General features: G+C 39.3%; 1 protein-coding gene and 2 pseudogenes across 9 annotated transcripts in view; 2 read left to right on the top strand and 1 right to left on the bottom strand.

The window, feature by feature from the left end:
- The window catches only part of Cntln (centlein, centrosomal protein), a 250,137-nt gene that overhangs the window by 27,500 nt on the left and 198,140 nt on the right, over positions 1-24,497 (top strand). The window lies entirely within an intron of this gene.
- Gm12418 (predicted gene 12418) lies at positions 6,549-8,468 on the top strand (annotated as a pseudogene).
- On the bottom strand, positions 14,155-14,921 carry Gm12419 (predicted gene 12419; annotated as a pseudogene).

Genomic DNA, 24,497 nt, shown 5'->3' on the forward strand with positions numbered 1-24,497 from the left:
GAATAGACTCCTGCTCATAATATGGGTCTCAAGCGGGACCAGTCATTGGTTACCCACTTCCATAGTTTCTGTGCCACCTTTACCTCAGTACATTGTGCTAGCAGGACAGATTGTAGGTCAAAGGTTTTGTGGCTAGGTTGGTGTCCTAAACCCTCCACTGGCAGTCTTGCCTGGCTATAGGAGATGACCAGTTCAGGCTCTTTATCTCCCATTACTAGGAGTCTTAGCTAGGGTCACCCTAATAGATTCCTGGAAGTTTCCATTGCACTGGATTTCTACCTTGTCCTAAGTTTGTCCTCCCTCTCCAATTTGAGTTGTGTCTACTGGTACTCTCTCCCTTCATTATTTCCCCAACTGATTCCTACTGTTCCCTACACTCCCCAGTCCACTTACAAAATTTATTCTATTTTCCCTTCCCAGGGAAAGTCCCTCCTACCAGCCCTCCTTGTTACTTATCCTCTCTAGATCTGTGAGTTGTAGCATTATTACCCATTACTTTGTAGTTAATATCCACAGATAAGTAACCCCTCCTATCCCATTTCCCCTCCCCCTGATCACCAACCCACCCACTCCCACTTTCCTGTCCTGGCATTCCCCCTCACTGGGACATTGAGCCTTCATAGGACCTAAGAGCCTCTCCTCTCATTGATGTCAGACAAGGCTGTCCTCTGCTAGATATCCAGCTGGAGTCATGGGTCCCTCTATGTGTACTCTTTGGCTGGTGGTTTAGTCCCTGGAAGCTATGGGGGATGGTATACTGGTTAGTTCATATTGTTGTTCTTCCTATGGGGCTGCAAACCCCTTTAGCTCCTTGGATCCTTTCTCTAGCTCCTCCACTGGGGACATTGTGCTCAGTCTATTGGTTGGCTGTGAAGGACGCTTTTTTTCTAGTTCCATCTAGTTGCCTGCAAATTTCATGATGCCATTGCTTTTAACAACTGTATATGTGCCACGTTTTCTGCATCCATTATTCAGTTGAAGGACATGTAGGTTGTTTACAGTCCCTGTCTATTACAGAAAAAGCTATTGTAAACATAATTGAGCAAGTTTCTTTGTGGTATGAAGGAGTGTCTCTTGAGTATATACCCAGGAGTGGTATAGCTGGGTGTAGAGGTAGACAGTGCCCCATCTTCTAAGAAACAACTGTATTGATTTTTAAAGTAGCTGTGTAAGTTTGTAAATTTGCACTCCCATCAGTGATGGAGGAGTGCTCTCCTTGCTCCAAGTCCTCCCCAGCATGAGCTGAAACTTGTGTTTTCATCTTAGCCATTCCGACAAGTGTAAGATGAAACTTCAGAGTAGTTTTGATTTGCATTTTTCTCATGGCTAAGAACATTTCTTTAAATGCTTCTCAGCTATTTGTGATTCCTCTGTTGAGAATTCTCTGTTAAGATCTGTATCCCATTTTAAAAATTGGATTATTTGGCTTATTGATGCATACTTTCTTGAGTTCTTTATATATTTTAGGTAGTAGCCATCTGTCAGATACAGAGTTTGGTGAGGATCTTTTCCCATTCTGTGGGCTGCTGTTTTGTCCTATTGATAGTGTCCTTTGCCTTACAGAAGGTTTTCAGTTTCATGAAATCTCATTCATTAATTATTGATCTTAGTGCTTGAGCTATTTTTGTTCAGTTTAGGAAGTTGTCTCATGTGCCAATTTGTTTAAGGCTATTTTCAACTTTCTCTTTTACCAGGTTCAGTGTGTCTGGTTTTATGTTTAGATTTCTGACCCACTTGGTCTTGAGGTTTTTTTATTTTTTTTAAGAGAGAAAGATATGGATCTATTTGAATTCTTTTACATGTTAACATGTAGTCAGACCAGCACAATTTGTTGAAGATGTATAATTTTGGCTTCTTTATCAAAAACCAGGTGGCCATAGATACTTAGATTTACATCTGGCTATTTAATTCAATTCCATTGATCAAGCTGCCTGTTTTTATGCCAATACCATCTGGTTTTTATTACAACAACCCTTTACTAGAGCTTGAAATCAGGCTGGATGATACCTCCAGAAGTTCTTTTATTGTACTTGATTGTTTAAGCTATCCTGTTTTTTTTCCCCCATATGAAATTGAGTATTGTTCTTTCAAGATCTGTAAAGAATTGTATTGGAATTTTGATGTGAATTGCATTGTTTCAGTAGATTACTTTTGGTAAGATGGGCATTTTTACTATGTTAATTTTACCAATCTATAATCATGGGAGGTCTTTCTATCTTCTGATATCTTCTTCAGTTTCTTCGGAGACTGGAAGATCTTGTCATTCAGATCTCTCACTTGCTTGGGTTGTGTTATACCAAGATATTTTATGTAATTTGTGGCTATTGTGAAGGATGTTGTTTCCCTGATTTCATTCTCAGCTCATTTGTCCTTTATATAAAGGAGGCTTCTGATTTTTATTTTTATTTTTTATTTTTTTGAGTTACTCTTGTATCTGGCCACTTTGCTGAAGGTGTTTATCATTTGTAGGAGTACCCTGGTACGCATATGCACATTATTTTATCGCCTGCAATAGTGATACATTGACTTCTTCTTTTCCAATTTGAGTCCCCTTTCTCTTTAGTTGTCCTATTGCTCTAGTTTGAACTTCAGTACTATATTGACTAGACATAGGGAGTGGACAGCCTTGTTTTGTCCCTGATTTCAGTAGGATTACTTTAAGTTTCTCTTCATCCAATTTGATGTTGGCTATTGGGTTGCTGTAAATTGCTTTTATTATGTTTAATTACATATCTTGTATTCTTGATCTCGCCAAGATTTTTATCATGAAGTGGAGTTGGAGTTTGTCAAAGGCCTTTTCAGCATTTAATGAGATGATAATGAGTTTTTTATTTCAGTTTGTTTATATGGTGGTTTACATATATAAGTTTACTTATGTCAAGCCATATATACATCTCTGGAATGAAGCCTATTTTATCATGGTGGATGATCTGTTTTTTTAATGGAAGAATATTTTAAAATGGAAAATATAGCAACAGTTACAGTATTTGGTTAAAAGACCCAAACACTTGGTTTCATTGCATTTATTATAAGCCTAATCAAAGTGTTTATATATTCACCTATCAACTATTTAATCATATACGTCTTTATATCAAGGCCTCCAGTGTGATTCATATTGTATTCATTTCTGCTGATACTTATCTCTGGTATCTTATTGCATGAGGGAATAACCCTTGGAAATTTGAGAGTAATACTTCTCAAAGTTTGTGGAAACAAATGGTTAAACTTGATTGAAGGACTCCTGTGAAGAGAAGGAAGGTTTATGTTTTTAGAAGCATTGAAAACTAACTGTATTTATCTCAAAGAGGTTACTGCCCCAAAGCACTAAGCACCTGTCTCCATTTAGTGGAAAGCAGCAATGCTGGGCACTGCCTAAATATCATTAGTAAGAGACTTTTTAGCTGTAGTGATGCATTGTAATATGCAACATTTGTAGGTTTAGTTTCAGCACTAATTATCTCAATGGTCTTTTAGTTCTTCTGACCTTAAAGATGAATAGGAAATGAGTATAAATTTCCTTAATTAATCATCAGGGTGGTGAAGATGGATTTGTCCTTCAAACCAGAGACTTTTGAAATATATATGCACATACATATTTAATTTTAAAAATAGCCTGTGTCATTTGTCACTCTGATCTTATTTACTTTAAGGAAATAACTTATATAAGCCTTGTTTTGTGCCCTAATCTTAAAATATGGCTGTATAGGTAATACTCTTGAGCTCAGAAAGGTTCATTGGTTGCTGAACTTAAGCTCTGAAAATATTTTTATTTTTTGTTAGCCTACTTTTTTTGTAAATGACACTTATAACAATTGATTTTTTATTTTTAAACTTTAATTAAATATACTTACATCACTTTCCATTTGTCTTTCCCCCTTCCAACCCCTCTTTGTACCCACTCCATCTCAAACTGATGTTCTCTTTTCTTTTGATCATATACATATATTCTATTCATATAAAACTATATGAACATCTATAGCTATATCTGTATATTGCTCTATCTCTCTCTCTCCCCCCCCCTCTCTCTCTCCCTCTCTCTTTCTCTCTCTCTCTCTCCATCCTCATGAGTCAATTTGATGTTGTGTACATATGATTTCGTGGCTGATCACTTTATATTGGGTAATCAGTTAGGGAGTTTCTCCCTGGAACAGTCTAGTTCTCCACCTCTCAGTGTTCCAAAGTTTCCTATACTTCTTAGACTACCTATGAGATTTCCCATTCTAGGTTAACATGCCTATTGCTTTAGTCTTCCTTCAATCTTGTTTAGACAACCATATTATTGAGGTGTCATGCATATAGCTTCTCTAGTATTTCTAGCAGATACCATCTCACAGCAGACTTGTTCCACTGGCTCTTAGAGTATTTACACCCCCTCTTCTGCCATGTTCCCTGAGCCTCAGGCACAGGAGTTGTGTTGTAGATGTGTCCGTTGAGGCTGGACACCCTATGATCAGTTGATCTCTGCTTTCTGGTCCTTTGCCGTTTTCTCTAATGATCTTTGTCGGTTGTAAAGAGAAGCTTCTCTAATGAGGGATAAGAAGTATATCTGTCTGTCTGTGGGTGTAAGAATAAGATTTACAAAGGCATTATACTGGTCTAGCAAAGTGGCAGCATTGTGTTCTTGAAGATTCATGGCATCACTAGGCCGGAGATAGCTGGCTATTTTTCTAGAACCAACAGTGATTTTCCTTCAGTTGAGTGGGTCTTAAGTCCAATTGGCGACTGCTGCTCACTGCCCAGGTATGTGTTTCCTCATCGCACCCTTAAGGAAACCTTGGCATACTGTTGTGTTTTTAAACGAAATCTTAATCCTTTGATTTTTGACAATCAATAAAGACTTGGTATACATTTGGTGGGGTGAAAGCCTGCTAGCTCAGAGAGGCAGAGAAAGCATCCAGCTGACCTCCCTCCACACAGTCTCAAAAAACCCTCAGCCTTTATGTCTCTCCCTTTTCCTTACTGGGTGATGCACCTCAGTGTCAATGAGGATGCTTATCAGCACCCTGCCCCCCCCCCCTTAGTTATTCTAGGCTTGGGTGGGGACTTCCAGTCCTGATAGCCTCAGTCTGACATTTCCATTACAGCCTTAGGTTCCTGTTTTTGTTTTAGGGGGCATTCATTCTTCCAATGGCCCATTTCCTCACAGTAGGCACATTAAATTTTTTTTTAAGCCTTGGGCGAGCCTGAGATTGGCCAAATTGGTTTGTTGTACTCTCATGTTTTAAGGGCTTTCGAGGACCTATACAACTTGTATAACCTCCCTGAGGCTTCTAGGCTGGGACCACAATTTTTGCCAGCTTCTTAGTTTGTTTATCTTCTTTATTATTAAAAGTCTTTTGGGCAATCTCCATTAATTCAGACAAATATTTACCTTTGAAGCCATTGGTTTTCTGAATCTTCTTTAGAATGTCAGAGGCTGATAGACTGACTGATGACAGTCACAGTGATGTCTTGCTGGTTCTTTGGTGCCTCAGAGTCAGTTAAGTATAGGTAGGCCAGGCATCCAGGAGCCTTTCTAAGAAGGCAGCCAGGGAGCCCATAGGATCCTATGGGCTATAATATCTGACTTATCTTTGACAAATTTATGGGGTGCTTAGCAGCTTTCTAGAGAACCCCATATGAATCTGGTGTCCCCTGACTCAAAGAGCAATGTAGAATACAGTTTCTCTTATCTGAGTCCCAAGAGGTTTAGACCAAACCCAGAAACCCAGAACTGCACAGGTACAGGACAATTACCTCTTCATGGAGGGATTGGCTGGCTTTTCTAGAGTCAACAATATCTGGGGGGTATTCTCAAGGGCAGGGAGCTACCCAGACAAAAACCTAAAATGTTGGGGTCCAGGAACAGCCATGTATTGACTATTCAGGTACCTACCTCAGATATGATGAAAGTTTTTTTACTCTTAATTTAGGCTGCTTGATCAGGACCACAGAGAGGACTCAAGAGCAAAATGGGTGCTCCTTTGTTCTTAGGGCAGGCTTTTAATAGGAAAAACCAGGCTCAAAAGTTGAGCAAGCAAGGAGGGAAGCAGTATTCCATTTTGGCTAACTAGACAAAGTACTATCAGCTGACCTTTAAGCGGATTGGTCCTAAGTGAGGTAAGGGGGTGGAGGAGGGGTATTTCCAGAGTGTTGAGATAACGAAGCCTGAGTAATACAACCACAGCATTTTGACCTGTTAGGATTTTTCAGTGTCAGCTAGAATGGGTACTTCTGGGAAGGGATGAACTTGATCTCAGCTTATGAGCAAAATAGAGGCTACCTACAAAATGGCTGCAGTTGTTAAAAGGAGGAGACCACATCAGATGTATGTGTGTACATGTGTGTAAATAATCCTAGGTGACTGTGCTGTTTAATGTCAGCTTTCTACCCAAGCTAAAATAATCCAAGAGGGAAGAATCTCAGTTAAGAAAATGCTTCCATAAAATGGAACTTTAAGCAACCTGTAGGACATTTCTTAATTAGTGAATGATGGAGAGGTTCTAGCCCATTATGGATGGTGCTGTTCCTGGGCTGGTGGTTCTGGGTTCTATAAGAAAGTAGTCTGGGAGGACGACTTCCACGCGGTTCCCGGCTGCTTTTGCTTGGCACAGGGACTCCTCCGAGAAGATGCCGAAGGCCAAGTCCGCAGCGAGTAGCCGCCGGCGGGATCGTCAAGAGTAGCGCAGGGAGCTGAAGCGAGCTGGAGGACTCATGTTCAACACAGGGATCGGACAACACATTTTGAAAAATCCTCTAATTGTTAACAGCATCATCGATAAGGCTGCTTTAAGACCTACCGATGTGGTGCTGGAAGTTGGGCCTGGGACTGGCAATATGACTGTCAAGCTGTTAGAAAAGGCCAAAAAGGTAGTTGCCTGTGAACTTGATCCAAGGCTAGTAGCTGAACTTCACAAAAGAGTTCAGGGTACGCCTCTGGCCAGCAAACTCCAGGTCCTGGTGGGAGATGTACTGAAATCAGATTTGCCATTCTTTGATGCTTGTGTGGCAAACTTGCCTTATCAGATCTCCTCTCCCTTTGTCTTCAAGTTGCTGCTCCACCGGCCATTTTTCAGATGTGCTATACTCATGTTTCAGAGAGAGTTTGCTCTTCGATTGGTTGCCAAGCCTGGAGATAAATTATACTGTAGACTCTCCATCAACACACAGCTTTTAGCACACGTGGACCATCTAATGAAGGTGGGGAAGAATAACTTCAGACTGCCCCCCAAGGTGGAGTCCAGCGTGGTCAGGATAGAACCTAAGAATCCGCCACCACCAATCAATTTTCAGGAATGGGACGACTTAGTAAGGATCACTTTTGTTCGGAAAAACAAGACACTGTCCGCTGCATTCAAATCAAGTGCAGTACAACAACTGTTGGAAAAAAATTACAGAATTCACTGTTCAGTACAGAATACTGTAATATCAGAAGATTTCAGTATAGCAGATAAAATACAGCATATCCTAACCAGCACAGGTTTCAGTGACAAACGGGCCCGTTCCATGGACATAGATGACTTTATCAGGTTGCTACATGGATTCAATGCAGAAGGCATCCACTTCTCCTAGCCATTTGAAAACTATTTTTTCAAGACCAAGAAAAAATGAAATTATACAATCCTACTATTTGAGAATACAACCAATTTTGTTCTACAGGACATCATTTAAATTATTTAATAATACTTTTTTACCATTTATTATCCTGTATGTGAAAGGTGGTTGGGTGTATATATATATATATATATATATATATATATATATATATATATATGTGTATGTATGTGTATTATTTATATTATATATAAATAATACCCTGCCCTTTGTAGTAGACCTAGTGTTTTATATATAAATATAAAAATAATGGTCTTTAAGTTTGAAAGCCACAGACACACACAACATACACTTAAGCTTTCTAACAATTTATTGTATGAAGACGTTACTTTTATTCACTATTTTAGACTGTGAGGTTCACGTAGGCCTACAGCTCACTCAACTAGTCAGAAAGCCCCCAATGTGACTTTTCTTCACACACCTTCACCCTACGTGTTATTATTTGCCTCTTGCAACACAAACAACATCATAATTCTGGGAGCTGAGTCTGCTGCAATGACAGTACAGGCAAGTTCTGCATAAGACTACCTGTAAAATGCAGAAGCTTAGAAAGTAAAAACTCATGTTAAATCACATATTTCCTTAAGGGAGACAAGATCTACAATTTTCAGATTTAGAAAAACTCTGGAGGGTTTTGTCAATCAAATAGGTGGTCTCATTAATTTATGATTCATTTCCTTTCTTGAATGAGAGGGTCTTTTGGAGGTTGACTTTAATCTCAGACTCTTGCCTCAGCCTCCTAAATAAATTCTGGGGTTGTACTTGTGCAAAGTAAGTTTTCCAGTTTTAGTTTTCAGCTTTTTAAAAGAACAGACTAAAACTACAGGTTCCTGGTTATTCCTGACTTCTAGATAATTAAAATTCTATTACCTGGTTAAAAAAAAAAAAAAAAAAAAAAAAAAAAAAGAAAGTAGTCTGGCCAGGAAGTGGTGGCACACACCTTTAATCCCAGCACTTGGGAGGCAGAGGCAGGCGGATTTCTGAGTTCGAGGCCAGCCTGGTCTACAAAGTGAGTTCCAGGACAGCCAGGGCTACACAGAGAAACCTTGTCTCGGAAAACAAAAAACCAAAACCAAACCAAAACAAACAAAAGAAAAAAAGGAAGTAGTCTGAGAGCAAGCCTTTGGAAGCAAGCTGGTAGGCCACACCTCTCCATGGCCTCTGTATCATTTCTTGCCTCTGGGTTCCTGCCTTGTTTGAGTTCCTGTCCTGACTTCCTTAACTGATGAACAGCAATACGGGAGTATAAGCCAAATAAATCCTTTCCTCCTCAATTTGTCATTTGGATCTGGTGTTTCATCACAGCAACAGCAACCCTATCTAAGACAGTGACTACAATGCAATATGATTCTTTGAGGCTTTATCAAACATCCTGAATATTATTTGTCATTTCTTCTTCCCTTGTCTTCTGTATTGACCTCCCTCAACCTCCCCAACTAAAGCCCCTCCCCCATTTCTTATTTCCCTCTTTATATTACTTGTGCTCTGCTATGGTATTCCCTTCTCTAGTTTCTTCTTATGTGGTCCCTTTTTATGTTTATAGTTTCTGAAGTTATTTTAGCTATATCTGAAGATTCTCACTTATTTATGTAGTGGTATGTTTGTATGTACTTGAATGTATGTATGTATGTATGTATGTATGCATGCATGCATGCATACCATGTGTGTGCAGTACCCCTGGGGGCCTGAAGAGGGCATCAGATACCCTGAACCTGTGTTTATACATGAATGTAAGGCATCGTGTTGGCACCAGAAGCCAAATCCATGTCCCCTGCTGTGCTGCAAGTGCTGTTAACTGCTGGGCAATCTCTCTATCCCCAAGTGTTTTATATGTCTCTGTGTATGGGTGCATATGCACATGAGTGTGAGTGGTCACACAAAATCCAAGAAAAAGGCATCAGATATCTTGGATGGTGGTTGTGAGCTGCCTCCCATGGGTGCCAGGAACCAAACTTGGGTTCTCTGCAAGAACTTGAGGTTAACTGGGTTAACTGTCAAGCAGTTGTTTTTAATTAGATATTTTCTTTATTTACACTTCAAATTTTATTCTCTGTCTTCATTTCCCCTCTGAAAACCCCCCTATCCCATTCCCCTACCCCCTGCTCACTAACCCACCCAGAGGGTTAAAGTTCCATTTTATGGAAGCATTTTCTTAACCACCATAGAGGGCTAATATCCAATATATACAAAGAACTCAAGAAGTTAGATTCCAGAGAACCAAATAACCCTATTAAAAAATGGGGAACAGAGTTAAACAGAGAATTCTCAACGGAGGAATACTGAATGGCTGAAAAGCACCTGAAGAAATGTTCCAACATCCTTAGTCACCAGGGAAATGCAAATCAAAACAACCCTGAGATTCTACCTTACACCATTCAGAATGGCTAAGATCAAAAACTCAAGTGACAACAGATGCTGGCGAGGATGTGGAGAAAGAGGAACACTCCTCCGTTGCTGGTGGGACTGCAAGCTATCAAGGTTTTTTTCTAATCCTAAAAATGTCTTTTAAAACAATCAAAACAGATAGGGTGTGGTAATATAGCTAGGTTGATAAGAGAGTTTGCTGTCCAAACAAGAGTTCCTGACCAGTGCCCATCTAAGAGCCTGGCATGGCTCATTTGTACCCAGTTTGTGGGTTCATAGACAAGTAGATGCCAGGAGTTTGCTGGCCAGCCAGCCTAACAGGAGGGACACAGGGTGAGCTTCTAGTTCCCAGAGAGACTGTTTCTCAAATTGGAAAAAAAAAAAAAAGGTAGATGGTGGGGGAAGATACCAGATGGACAGCCTGGTTTCTACTCTGTGTGTGGGCATGAACATATATGCTTCCTGTGCACATATGCAAAGTATACAGTGTTTTTTTCATGCCCCACCCACAAAAGTAAAACAAAACAAAACAAAACAGACAAAAATATATTCTTGAGGGGAAATAGTAAAAGGCTAAGAGCGTTTTAGGAAGGTCAGCGCTTTTAAAGATGTAGTATAATACAGAGATGGCTTCCAGTGATAACATTTGTGAAACTGCAGTAGAAACTGAAGCCGGGTGTCTTGGTAAGTTTTATGTCAACTTAAACTAAAACTAAAAACTAAAGTCATTTAAGAACCTGGGAAGTTTCCTTCATAAGATTGGGCTATAGGCAAGCCTATAGGGCATTTTCTATTGATTGATGTGGGGAGGGCCCAGCCCACTGTGCATGTGGCTACATGTTCTATAAGAATGCAGGCTAAGCAAACCAGAGTAGAGCAAGACAGTAAGCAGCACTCTTTCATGACCTCTACATCAGCCCCTCTCTCCAGGTTCTTGCCCTGTTTGAGTGTCTGCCCTAACTGCCTTTGATGAACAGTGTTATGGAAGTGTAAGCCAAATAAACCCTTTCCTACCTAAATTGCTTTTGGTCATGGTGTTTCATCACAGCAATGAGTTTACATGTGATCAAATATCCTGCAAAATACACACACACTCTCTCACACACACAAGTATGTGTATGTATGTACATTTGTGTGTGTGCATGTATCTATTTCCAAATATACAAATAAAACCTGCTTGAACTACGCAATGCCACTTGCATGAACATGTTTTAGAGCTGACCATGTGTTACTAGATGTGAAAATTGGTCTGTATTTCCTTGGGTTAGGCCACCTCTCCTGCTCTCAGCAAGTCTTAGTAGCCTGAAGTCCCTTGTCCAGGGCTGAGGTCCAGGATTTTTTCTCGTTTCACATCAGCATGTCCACATTGTTGACCCTGTTTATGTCACATCCTGACTGCCAACATGTGTGTGTCTGTGACCCTTCATGGCTGTAGTACCTGACGTTTGTAGGAGACACAGCTCTTCTCTGGCTTTCAATGAATCACCCCCTCTTTCTCAGTTGTCCTCCAGCCCTAGGTGCAGGGGCAGTGTTCAGCTGTGAAGAAAAATAGAATTAAATCTACAGGTAAAGTGGTAACTGTGGAGGCCAGGAAACTAAGAAGGAGCCACTGTGGGAGCAGGGGTTAGGGAGGGAGCAGTAGAACCAGGGATCGCATGGTACAAGAGATCTAAAGGAGGATGGGGAGGGTGCTCTAATCATGGACGGAGGAGGGAGAAATACAGGAGGAAGGAAGGTAAAATAACTGTAGAGAAATCTAAAAAAGCCATAGGAGTCATACTAAAATCTGTCTACTCTAAACTTACCTTAATATGTGCAACATGGTGATAAACATTCCACTTTTATAACACTGAAGTTAGTGTGAACTCACATTCGAGGGCCAACCTTAATGCCCCTGCCCATTCTCTGTAGAAAGGAAGGCTTTGTTTACACCTCAAGGAATCACAGGTTTTCCCTGGGACCTAGTCTAGTTCTCATTAGCTGTGGGATTTTATGAATATTCTTTATCAAAGTGAAGAAATTATACTTTGGCTTCTAGGAACTTTTGTTGTGAAAATTTTTGAATTGTATCAAGCTTATTCTTTAAATTGAAAAACCATGGGAGATTTTTCTTTAGATTGATGATGTAGAATTCATTTATTTTAATTTTTAATATTGAAACAGCTTTTCATAATTGCATTTTAATTTTCCACGATATATAAATTACATATTGCTGAGTACTATTTTATAATCTTTTGTTAAAGATTTTTATGAATATGCAATTATGAGGCATATTATTTTGTGGGTTTGTCCTTGGTTTCTGATTCAGAGCTAAGTGTAGCTACACAAAATGAATTAGAAAGTGCTTCCTTCTCTTGTTTCCTGGAATACATTGTGTAAAAATTAATGTTAGGTTTTCTTTAATTAGAGTTTTCCAGTGAGAGAATCTCATCATGGGGAGGTACTTAGAGGTTACTTTATATGGGAGATATTTTGATTCAGTTATCAAACTGCTTAGGAAACTGAGAATAAAATTTCTTAATGACCCAGGTTTCCATTGCATTTATTTTGAGAGGGGGTCTGGACTAGTGATTGAGCCAAAACCCATGCATGTTTGGCAAAGGTTGCCTTACACCTTCAGCCCTGGCCCATAGCTACTCTTATTTCTTCCTTCCTGGTGTGCTGCAACTTCTCCTCTTACTGCTTCTTTCCTTTTTGAAAACTGACTTTATCCATTCCTTGGTGGCTGATCACTTAAGAACAAATTTTCACCAACTTCCTTTGTGTCCTTTCATTTCTCAAAGATATTTTCATTAGGTGTAGAATTTGGGTACATTTTTTTTTTTTTTTTTTTTTTTTAGAGTTCTCCTTGGTATTTAGACTTTACAAGTTTTTCTGTCATAGGTCTTGGTGGAGGTTTCTTTGATGTATCCTTTTGGAGAGTTGTTGAATATTTTGAATTACATGTTTTACTCAAAGTTATAATTTACTTGGTGTTTCTTTGTGTGCCTGTTGTCTCTGCCTTCCTTGATCTCTCCGTCTGTTTTTGTGCAGTATCACATAGTTGTTTCTTATGGCTTTGTACTTTAATGTGAAATTAGGAATGGCAGTACCTGTAACATTATCCTTTTTGCTCAGTTTGGCTTTTGCTATTTGTAAAGTTTTAGAATTTTTTTTTTTATTTTTATTTGTTATGGTGGGAATTGAAAGAACATGGATCTTTGTCAATGCTGGACAGTGTAAAAGCCCTGACTTCCTTCTGCCTCCCTCTGACTATCATTTCGGTTCAGGGTTGGAGGAGCTGAACTGTAGACTACTTAATTTGAAAGCTTTGCTCCCCTCCTGGCAATAACGAGGGAAAGGGATCACATTAAAACCACGTGAGAATTGGAGCCGGAGATCCCCTTAGTTCTTGCTCGTTTGGGCAGTGACAAGACCACATTTTCTTCCCCTGTAGTATCTGATTAGAACTCTTAAATGTCATTTTTAAAAAAAGATTTATTTATGTATGTGAGTACGCTGTAGCTGTACAGATGGTTGTGAGCCTTCGTGTGACTGTTGGGAATTGAATTTCTAGGAGCTCTGATTGCTCTTGCCCACACTGTTCACTCTGGTCAACTCTGCACACTCAGTCCTTGCTTGCTCTGGCCCAAAGGTTTATTTATTATTATACATAGGTGCACTGTAGCTGACTTCAGATACACCAGAAGTGGGCGCCAGATTTCATTAGGGTGATTGTGAGCCACCATGTGGTTGCTGGGATTTGAACTCAGGACCTTCGGACGAGCAGTCAATGCTCTTACCCACTGAGCCATCCCGCCAGCCCCTGATTAGAGTTCTTAGTGTCCAGAGATTTTCTGTCTTCCCGGGCAGTCTTTCTCCCTCTCCTTTGGTTAAGCAGAACTCATTGTCTTAGTGCCTTCTATACTAACTGGGTGTTTGAAGTTATTGACTTCTCTTCACTGTGATATATGTGGCAAAAAGAAAGTCCACAGAGTTCACTGTTCTGTTTGTGTCCCAAAGCCCCCTCCCTGCCTGCTCTGCCTTCCCTTCTCCTCTCTTACATATGTTTTTATGTGTAGTATCTACAGATTTTAATTTTGGTTTTCGGTATTTTATTCTCATGTAACTGAAAGGTTCTGTTTCACAAAAATGCATTTGACTACTATATTTGGGAATTAATTAAGTGGATAATTTGATGTTATAGGATATTTTTTTTGGGTGCAGCAAACTTTATTGATGGTATTCAAGAGAGTAGGGAGGGCTCCCTAGGCCCCTCCTGTTATAGGGGCCTGGGGTGGAAACTGTGAGGGAGATGCTCAGTGTTGGGGACCAGTGGATGCAGGGATGATCTTCTGGGCAGCCCCACGGCCATCACACCACAGCTTTCCAGAGGGACCATCCACAGTCTTCTGAATGGCAGTGATGGCATGGACCGTGGTCATGAGCCCTTCCACGATGCCAAAGTTGTCATGGATGACCTTGGCCAGGGGAGCTAAGCAGTTGGTGGTGCAGGATGCATTGCTGACAATCTTGAGTGAGTTGTCATATTTCTCGTGGTTCACACCCATCACAAACATGGGGGCATCGGCAGAAGGGGCGGAGATGATGACCCTTTTGGCTCCACCCTTCAAGTGGGTCCCAGCCTTCTCCATGGTGGTGAAGACACCAGTAGACTCTACCACATACTCAGCACTGGCCTCACCCCATTTGATGTTAGTGGGGTCTCGCTCCTGGAAGATGGTGATGGGCTTCCCATTGATGACAAGCTTCCCATTCTCGGCCTTGACTGTGCCATTGAATTTGCCATGGGTGGAGTCATACTGGAACATGGACACCATGTAGTTGAGGTCAATGAAGGGGTCGTTGATGGCAACAACCTCTACTTTGCCATGTGGAGAGCAGGTGGCAGCCCTGGTGACCAGGAGCCCAATATGGCCAAATCCGTTCACACCGACCTTCACCATTTTGTCTACAAAACGAGGCTGGCACTGCACAAGAAGATGCAGCTGTCTCTGGAACAGGGAGGAGCAGAGAGCCTGTTATAGGATTTTAAAAGTTCAGTAGATATACTACTGGTCTTTTTTTTCCCCCCTTAGTTTAATATTTCCACTTGACTGTTTATAACTTTATTCTTTTTGAGTTCTGAGCTAAAACAGCTTCCCAGATGCACCCTGAGCAGGAGATAATACTCAGTTCCATACCTGCTTTATAGGTTTATTAAGCTGTATATAATCAATTATGCTAATTATAATTGGGTCATCTCAACTTGCACAGGCTCTAACTTTTATAAAATTGATTTAGTTGTTCACAAAACCAAGAAATAAGTCAATGGTTGGTATTGAAGTGTCTGTCGTTTTCAGATTATCTTAATTTCATCTGTCTGTGGATAGTGATATCTCAGAATCTGTATTTACTATTGATTTTAACATTTAACTGTGGCTCTTTATGCCTTTTATTCAGAATTATCATTTACTTATTTCATGAGGAAAGATAAAATAGTTATGCATAAACAAATGAAAATATTTTAATATAAATCCAACACCATGCTCTGCTCATAATTAGATATATGTACTCTGTTATCTGGAATATCATAGAGTAGTTCTCATTTTAAAGACAAATTTATCACTTTGTAATTGTATTTAATAACATGACACTGGAAGAAAAGAGTGACACCAAAAATTCATTGGCTAAGAGTTTTATATATTTCATGTAACCGCAGTGAGCTCACAAAGATGTCACACAGCTAGCTAAGGAACTCTTTCAAACACGTCCCCAGTAAAAACTACACATCTTGGGGACCCATGCCAATGCTTCTCAATCTGTGGAATTTGAGAATCGACGATCCTTTCACAGGGGTCACCTAACAATCTAAGACCATTGGAAAACACAGATATTTACACTACAGTTTGTAACAGTAGCGTAATTACATTTATGAGGTAGCAATGAAATGATTTTATGGTTGGGGTCACCACAATATGAGGAACTGTGTTAAAGGGTCACAGTGTCAGGAAGGTTGAGAGCCACTGCTCTGCTCTGCACAGTTAGAAGAGCCGTTCAGAAGCAATGGAACTCCACTTTGCACCGTTTACACTTCCAGTGTCAGTTACATTCTCCAGACTTACCCCCCAAAACACAGAAAACCTGACAGGTCTGAAGCTAAAAAGTGATGGGTTTTAATGTCCTCTTTCCTGATGCACATGTCCTCTTGCCTGCATTCCAGCCTCCTTCATCTCCTAATGCTCTCTGTAAAACTATAAAGGAAGGCATACAAACGTATAGCCTGACTATCAAGCCGCCTAGATCACTGCTATGATCCTAACCATGATCTGAAGCCGTTAGGCAACACTGCTTGAGAATGCCTATTGCTTTCAGTGCCTTTGGCTATTTTTATGTTAACATCAAAAATAAATGTTTCAAAGGAAAATGAACTGGATATAATTATATATAAACAATGCTGAGATCAATAGTATTTAAAATAGTTGGGAAGTAAACTAAACATGAAATATACTTCTGCATCCACTTATTTGAAAATACCTGGAGGCTGCTTTTCATCCCAAAGGCATTTCTAATTTGCATAGCAAAGATAATAATATTTCTGCTTTCCTTTAATATTCAGATACAGCTATATTCAGATAAAAAGGTTACCTTACATGTGAAAACTTGTATCTAATTTTGTGGCTCAGTGCCAGTCATATATAAAATAGGAAACTTTTTTTTTATAGGGATGGTAAACTGAACTTTTGAGCTTCAACTTGGGATTTTCAGTTTCATTTGTGATAGCATTTTGAGTCATAATTCCAAATGTTCATCACCCTCTTGACATAGCATTTTTAAAATTTATTTTATGATTTTTGATCTAATATTTCAGACATGTCTATGTATTTTGATCAAATCTACTCAGATTCCCTTCATTGACCCCATTCCTCCTGTTACTTTTCCTGCCCAGCTTCATTTGGGCATTACCCACTACAGTGGGCACGTTTGTTTCCCTCAAGGTTCCCTTCATTTGGTTCTTAGTTATTAGTACCCATTTACCTGGTAATCTTGAGGGTATGTTTGGATTTTGTTAATATTTTTATAACTTTGGAAGTTCGATTTAGATTCTCCTGTGAAATATTTGCAAGGCCCATTTAAATTTTCATATACGCGTTGTTCTGGTAAGTAGGTCCCTTTCATGATTTAATGTAAGCATCATCATTCTTTAGGAAGGGTTGATCCATACATTCTTGTTCCTAATAAGCCATGTCTCTTCACCAGGCCACTACTCAATCTTTCATATGCAATCCCTAATTTGACACTATGAGGTTCATAGTTAGGATGGGGTGTGTGTGTGTCAAGATGCCTTAGTTTTTTAAAACAATTATTTGTAAAGCATTGTTTGAAGATATTTCTTGGCAGGACTAGAGAGGCGACTCAGCACCTGGCTGTTCTTACAGAGGAACCAAGTTCAGTTCCCAGCACTTATGAGTGTCTCACAGCTGAATGTAACTACAGCTCCGGGAGATTCTCCTGTCTTCTGACCTTCCCGAGCACCTGTCCAAACTCGCACGTACACCCACATAACACACATATATAAAAATATTAAAAATAAATCTTAAAAAGATATTTATTAGCTCTTTCATTGATTGTCTTTAAATTTTATTTTTAATGAAAATATAATTAAATTATTTCTCCTCCAAATATTTTTCATGCTCCATTTCCCCCCACATGCTTTTTACCATTCTCTCAAAAATTCATAATCTCTTTTACATTATTATTGTTAAACACATATATAAATGAATACATACATAAATACGACACAAAGGGTCAGATAATATTGCATATAACCATGTATTTGGGGGGCTGATCATTTGCTACAGGGTAGCTAATTAGGGGGCTTAGTCCCTGGGGAAGACCAATTCTCCCTCTCTTAAGAGCTGTTAAGAGCTATCCCCATCCATATTTTGATGTCAACTTGTGTTTGAATTGTTCAGGTCTTCTTTAGGCAGCCATATTGCTAAGGGAACAAAGCAGAAGAGGGGGCAAAAAGATTTTAAGAGCTAGAATCTGCTGTGATCATGTTTACTAAATATAATAAGGAAACCACATTCTTCAAAAATTTTATAAGATCTTTGATAATTTTTACAGTATATTTTAATCATATTCACTCCTCACTCCCAACCCCTTTCAGATTCACTACAGTCTTCCTACCCACACAACTTTGTGACCCCCTTTTTAGCTCTGTACATTTACCAAGTATGATTTCTGTTGCCCATGAATTCTTGGATGTGTACTGTTTCACTGGAGTGTGATTGACTCACCAGGGTCAACACTCAAGAAAGCTGACTCTTTCTCCCAGCAGCTATCAATGGTAGTTCCTAGGCTAGGGGTATGACTTTTTACCAAAATACTCTTTCCTTGCTGATGTTTGGTCTGGTTCAGTTTAGCACAAGTTTTATGTATGCAGTCTCAGTGACAGTGAGTTCATATGTAGAGCTGGCTTGATGTGTAGGGCAAACACTGTTTCCTTATAGTTACCACTTCAGGCTCTTATGATCTTTCTGCCCCCTCTCCCACAAAGATTCTTAAAGCTATGGGAGAAGAAAGCATGATAATAGATGTCCCATGTAAGGCTTAATAACTTGGAGTCTCTTACTGTCTGTACGTTGACTGGTTGTGAGTCTGTGTTAATTATCATCCAGCGTAAATAGAAGCTTCTCTGATGAGGACTGAGAGACACTATGGGTATAGCAATAAGTCATTAGGAATCAATACTATATACATGGTATTAAAGCAGAATAGTAAAAGTAGGTTCTTTCATACTACTTGTCCAGTTGCAGGTTCTTAGCCTGATAAATGGGGCCAGGTATGCTTTCATCTTGTGGAGTGGGACCCAAATCTTATCAAACAGTGCTTGTTACTCTCATGATGGAGGTGCTACTATCGCAACCATAAGTATGCCTTGCCAAGCTAGTCATTATTGGATCTTATAGGGTTCACAACTAGGTAAGACATTTATTTATTTATTTATTTATTATTGTTCATAGAAATTTTCAGAACTGTGAAAGCTAGCCAGTATGGATGAATGGTCTTAGACTATACCAGCTAAATCACTCCATGTTCTGACTCAAATATGTGGTGTCTTCAGCAATAGGGTCTTACTTTCAAGTTCTGCAGAGTACCTAAGAGCATTGGCAACAATTTGTACTGTTTAGGGGTCTGTAGACCTCACTGATCAATGACTCCAAAGGAAATAACCCAGTCCTGGTCCCAGTACTTTTTTTTTTTTTTGATATTTCCTTTTCTTTTTAATTGGGTATTTATTTCTTTTACATTTCCAATGCTATCCCAAAAGTCCCCCACACGCTCCCCCACCCACTCCCACTTCTTGGCCTTAGCATTCCCCTGTACTGAGGCATATAAAGTTTGCACGACCAATGGACCTGTCTTTCCACTGATGGCTGACTAGGCCATCTTCTGATTCATATGAAGTACTTTTTAAGTGTTAGCCTGTTATGTCTAATAGGGGCCTTGTTACCTCATATAGGGTAACCCCATTTTAAATATATATGCACACATGCTCTCAATTCATGTGCTTGTGTGTGTGTGTGCCCGCGCGTGCACGGGTGTGAGTGTGCATGTGCGTGTGCATGAGTATTTTAGGAAGTTTCTACCATGGTAAGTTTTTATATTGACTTTTGGGGAGGGTTTTGGTGTTATTTGTCTCTCTTGGCATTGCCTTCCCATCCCTCACCACAATTCCCCCTTCTGGTTCCCATATTCTCCTTTAGCCTTTATGCTGTGGTGTTCTACCTCCCTTCCCTCAGTACCCCATTCCCCAATTAATTAATTTATGTGGTTAGTACAAATAAAATATACAATCTGAAGAATGGCTGTTAACATCCACAGATGAGAGAAAATATGCAATGTCTGTCTTTGAGTCTAGGTTTCCTCATTCAGGTTGTTTCCAACCCCAACTACTTTCCTGTGAATTTCAAAATTCTGTTTTCCTTAGCAGTTGGATAACATCCACTGTTATGTATAGATATACCACATTTCACAATTCACCAGTCATTTAATGGGCATCTAGGCTATTTTCATTTCTTGGCTATTGTGAATAGAGTAATAATGAACATTGATGAGCAGCTATCTTGATGCTAGGATATAGTCCTTTAGATATATGCCTGAGGGCTGTGGAACTTGCCATGTGGTAGATCAATTTTTCAGATTTTTTAGAAACCTTTGGACTGAATTGTATAGTGGTCATGCCAGTGTGCCCTCCCAATGACAGGGCATTTTCTCCTCCTACATCCTCTTCAGCATCTCTAGTCACTTATTTTGGTTTTGTTTTAAATATTATCAACTCTGACAAGGGTAAAATGAAGTATCAAAGTAGTTTTAATTTGGTGGCTAAAGCTCTTGAACAATTTTAAAAAGTGTTTCTCAACTACTCATGTTTCTTCTGAAAACTGCTTAATTCCTTGCTCCATTTTATTTGAGGTGTTTGTTTCCAGATGTTAAGTATCTTGAGTTCTTTGTATATTCTAGAGACTAACTACTGTCGTATATGGATAACTATTAAAGTTTTTCCCATTCTGCATGCAGCCTCCTCACTTTAATGCTGGTGTCCTGTACTGTACAGAAGCCTTTCCGTTTGTTTCATGATCGTATTTACCAAGTGTTGGCTGTAATACCCGGCTATCAGGTTCCTGTTTAGGATGGCCTGTGTCCGCGAGTTTAAGTGCAGCCTCCATTTCTCTATCAAATGCAGGTCTTATTTTGAGGTCCTTTACTAATTTAGAGTTGAATTTTGTTCAGGGTAAGACAAAGGATCAAGTTCACTATAACCCCCATTAAATTCTAGCATAATTCTTCATAGAAATTGGAAAAAAACATAAATTAGATATGGAAATCCAAGAGACCCAGCATAGCCAGAACAGCCCTGAAGAATTAAAGCAACATCTGTTAGGAGTTCCATAATCCTTTTTTTTTTTCAAGTTATAATTCAGAACTTAGTAATAAAATCAGTGTGGTGCCACCCCCTGAAACTGGATAGATAGCTAAGACTGAAGTGGGTCCTTGTTGCTCACCCTGCCTGCGTAGTGTTGTTATAGCTTTGTGTTTGGATTGTTTCATGCTCATGTTCCATAACCAATGGTCTTATTTCTACCTCCTAATCGTCAGCATTTTTGAAATTGTACTATAAAATGGAAAGAACCTTGAAACTATGTTTAAGGTTTGGCCCTTTTGCTTAGTAGATTTTTTTTTTTTAAAAAAAATATGTTCTACAACTTTCAAGATCTCTAATTTACAATGGTAGCATCTGTTACCCATTGTGTTGTAAGTCAGAGCTCACTTAAAAGAATTCAACTCTTGTCATTCTTAGACACTGTGTGAGGGATCTTTAGGAAGATCCATCTCATTTCTCCCTTTTCACAACTTAAAAACAAGACATTTGAATCAAAAAAGAAAAATCAGTAAAATATTTTTTAAATTTTATTTACTTTTTTGAAGAAGGGGTTATTATGAAGATTTTTTTAAAAAATCATTTAAAAAATATTTGTTACATTTTCCATTACCAAGAGTAATTTTATGTTTTAGTTTTATAAATACTGGCTCATGTTTTTGTACTCTGTTAGTATTTTCTTGCTACTTTTCAATGCCTATATAATAGTCTACTTTATGAACTTAATATAACTTATTCTTCAGTTGTGTTTCTTATTTTTATATTTACAGACTGCCACATTTTCACTCTTAGACATATCAATACAATAAATGTACTTGACTCTAAACTTTGGCTTGGAAGTCTTGGAGACTCCACATAATATGTCACCAGCTTCAGATAATGAATGTCCCGATTTCATGCCATCTTCTCCAGTTGTTTGTGGTATGTGTGTGTTATCATGAAACATTGCTATAAGTAATGATGAGTATCCATACACTCTGTTATTATTAAGAATTTTATAGGTAACTAATCATTCTTAAACTTTATTTTATGTATATGAATGTTTTACCTGCATGTATGTCTGTGTATCATTTGCATGTCTGATGCCTGTAGAGACCAGAAGAGGACATTGAATCACTTAGAACTGGAGTCATACATGGTTGTTGGTTTCTGTGTGTGTGCTGGAAATCAAACCTATATCCTTTGGTAGAACAGCCCGTGTTCTTAACCACTGAGGCACTCTCTAGCTCTGGAAACCACAATTATTGTATGTAATTTTTATATGTAAATTGTAGTTTTCTTTATATATTTCCCAGTCCGAGCTTTCAGTATCTAAACTTCTGTATCTGAAGACAGAAAGCACCACAGCCAGCAAACTGTAGTTGGTATCCATTTTAAACAAAGACTGTGTAGATTGTTGAACTAAGTATATATTTTATATGTTTATTTTTCTCAACATAATATTTTTATTGATTCTCTGGGAAGTTCACATCATGCACCCTGATCACATTTACTTCCCAGTTCTTCCATGTCTGTGCCCCTGCCCTTGAGACCTGCCCTCTTCCTCCAAAAAGTAAAGATAAACATAAGAATTGAATTTAAAAATAAGAATTGAAAAAAAAAACAACCAAGTCCAACTTATGTTATCAGTATACTAACTGAAGCATGGTCAAACTCTCAGTGTCCACTCTCTTAAATAGAACTCAGCCCTTCCCCTTTCGCATCCCTGCCATCAATTGTGGCGAACTATACTTCATCACACTTTATAAGAGTTCTCTTCAAAGGCTCCCTCTCTAGGCTGTCCGTGTCCCTTCCTCTTATCTGTGCATCTGTAGTCATTGATATCACAACAAAAGTAACCTCCTGACTCTTCACAGTCAGTGGTAGCACTGATCATGGATGTCCAAATGTTTCTGGCCACGGCACAGAGTATGAACAAAGACCACAGACTCAGTAAATGCCCTTAACATGGCCTCATGTGGCAGTGCAGGACACTCACATCAATATGGCCCTGGTGGCAGCATGGCCCATGGACATTGACATGGGTTGAGGCAGTGGCAAGAACCATAGGCATCCACATGACCTTGGGTGGCAGCAGGGGCCACAGACTCAACATGGTCCCTGGGAGCATCAAGACCATGGTGTCACATGTGGTCCTCAGAGGCTGCATGGACCACAGACATCAACATGGCTTCAGGCCACTGCACAGGCCACTCATGTTGACATGGCCCCTGGCCTGCAGCATGACCCTTATAGCTTCAGGCGGTAGCATCCATCACAGATATGTGTATAGCCTTGGGTGGGTAATACTGGCTACAACAAAGCTCCTGGGCATAGCAGGACCACTGACCCACTTATGGCCCTCTGTGGCAGCATGGAATGGAACACATCAAAACAATCATCCATCCTGACCAAGTAGGTTTCATCCCAGGGATGCAAGGATGGTTCAATATATGGAAATCCATCAACATAATCCAGTATATAAACAAACTCAAAGACAAAAACCACATGATCATCTCGCTAGATGCTGAGAAAGCATTTGACAAAATCCAACACCCATTCATGATAAAAGTCTTGGAAAGATCAGGAATTCAAGGCCCATACCTAACCATGATAAAAGCAATCTACAGCAAACCAGTAGCCAACATCAAAGTAAATGGTGAGAAGCTGGAAGCAATCCCACTAAAATCAGGTACTAGACAAGGCTGCTCACTTTCTCCCTACCTATTCAACATAGTACTTGAAGTCCTAGCCAGAGCAATTCGACAACAAAAGGAGATCAAGGGGATACAAATTGGAAAAGAAGAAGTCAAAATATCACTCTTTGCAGATGATATGATAGTATATATAAGTGACCCTAAAAATTCCACCAGAGAACTCCTAAGCCTGATAAACAGCTTCAATGAAGTAGCTGGATATAAAATTAACTCAAGCAAGTCAATGACCTTTCTGTACACAAAGGATAAACAGGCTGAGAAAGAAATTAGGGAAACAACACCCTTCTCAATAGTCACAATCAATATAAAATACCTTGGCGTGACTCTAACTAAGGAAGTGAAAGATCTGTATGATAAGAACTTCAAGTCTCTGAAGAAAGAAATTAAAGAAGATCTCAGAAGATGGAAAGATCTCCCATGCTCATGGATTGGCAGGATCAACATTGTAAATATGGCTATCTTGCCAAAAGCAATCTACAGATTCAATGCAATCCCCATCAAAATTCCAACTCAATTCTTCAAGGAATTAGAAAGGGCAATCTGCAAATTCATCTGGAACAACAAAAAACCTAGGATAGCAAAATCTCTTCTCAAGGAATAAAGAACCTCTGGTGGAATCACCATGCCTGACCTAAAGCTGTACTACAGAGCAATTGTGATAAAAACTGCATGGTACTGGTATAGTGACAGAGAAGTAGACCAATGGAACAGAATTGAAGACCCTGAGATGAACCCACACACTTATGGTCACTTGATCTTTGGCAAGGGAGCAAAAACCATCCAGTGGAAAAAAGACAGCATTTTCAACAAATGGTGCTGGCACAACTAGTGGTTATCATGTAGAAGAATGCGAATTGATCCATTCTTATCTCCTTGTACTAAGGTCAAATTTAAGTGGATTAAGGAACTCCACATAA

The sequence above is a fragment of the Mus musculus genome, chromosome 4 (genome assembly GCF_000001635.26).
Source record: "Mus musculus strain C57BL/6J chromosome 4, GRCm38.p6 C57BL/6J".
NCBI classification, from domain to species: domain Eukaryota; kingdom Metazoa; phylum Chordata; class Mammalia; order Rodentia; family Muridae; genus Mus; species Mus musculus.